Here is a 1,219-nt window from a genome sequence, read left to right as displayed (position 1 = left end):
GTGGTGTTTTAACTATATTATTTTTAAATCTTTTTAGTCATTTCATTCCACTTTTATCTTATTTATTGGTTTTGTTTCTTTGTAAAGTACTTTGTACCTGAATTTTGAAAAGTGCTGTTTAAATCAATAAAGTTATAACTTCCTAAAACTTGAAACAATTCCTCTTTCGAGCCGACGCCTCTTATCTTTACGTATGTTTTAAATCTGATGGCGTTTTTAGTTTGTCAAAAACAAAAGTTGAAAATGCTTCACATTACTTCTGCTCCTTCCCTCTGAAAAATCCAGACTCTGTGAAAATGAAAACCTATTTCACATTGTTTAGTTTCTATTCAGTGCTGACTCTCACTGTGTTTTTTTTACCCAGTCATCATCCTGTTGGTTCATTTCTGCAGCCACAGGGCACAATCTGTTGTTACACCACTTCACATGTAACACAGCTTCCTGCAGCTCGCTTCAGGAAAGGGAAACAGTCTCCCACACCTCATAATGGCCTTAGTGAAAGGTGATCATAGTCTGTTTCTTCTGCACAGAGCACAGACCAACAGTGTAGATACCATTACATCCCTAAACCAGAAGGAAGGTGTTTCAGGCTCATTTAAATCTGCATGATCTGTTGTTGCATAAGTGTTAAACTAGGAGCAAAAGCAGAGTCATGTCAAGTCATGTCATGCAGGTAATTGTGGTAAATTTCACTGAGGGGGAAAGTGCAGAGGCCATAGCAGGAAAGAGAGGGATAGCTCCATCCGAGGGCATCTGCATGGAGGTCTATTCAGGCGTGTTGGAGCACATCCGCCGGCTTGTGCTGAGCAGACAGAGGGAAGATTTTTACCTGAAGAGTCAGAGTTATTCTACATGAATGAGACATGTAGAAGTTCAGTGACTTAAAGTCACAGCTTGCTTGTCCTAATCCAGTCCATCGATCACGCCTGCTGCCCCGCTAGAGGAGACGTCAGGGATCATCTGAAACTAAGTGCTGGCTGTAAAACAGGTTGTGATATGATATGACACAGCTCAAGTCATTGGTCTCTGGTTAAAAAAAAAAAAACCAGCAACTGCTCCCTGCTGTGGACGACAGTGGAAACTACAAACTGGACCATGTCCACATTTTGAGTGTTTTGGAGCTGCATTTTCTGTTTTTATAAGTGCACCTGTGGAAAAGTAAGAATATGGTCTGAGACGTGAGAATATTGAGTACAGTCTCAGATTTCATGAAGTCATA

Source organism: Trachinotus anak, unplaced genomic scaffold (genome assembly GCF_046630095.1).
Source record: "Trachinotus anak isolate AG129_WGS33_773 ecotype Australia unplaced genomic scaffold, CSIRO_AGI_Tana_v1 ptg000019l, whole genome shotgun sequence".
In the NCBI taxonomy this organism is placed as follows: domain Eukaryota; kingdom Metazoa; phylum Chordata; class Actinopteri; order Carangiformes; family Carangidae; genus Trachinotus; species Trachinotus anak.
The sequence above is the reverse complement of the archived record's forward strand: the minus strand, read 5'-3'. Positions refer to the sequence as shown.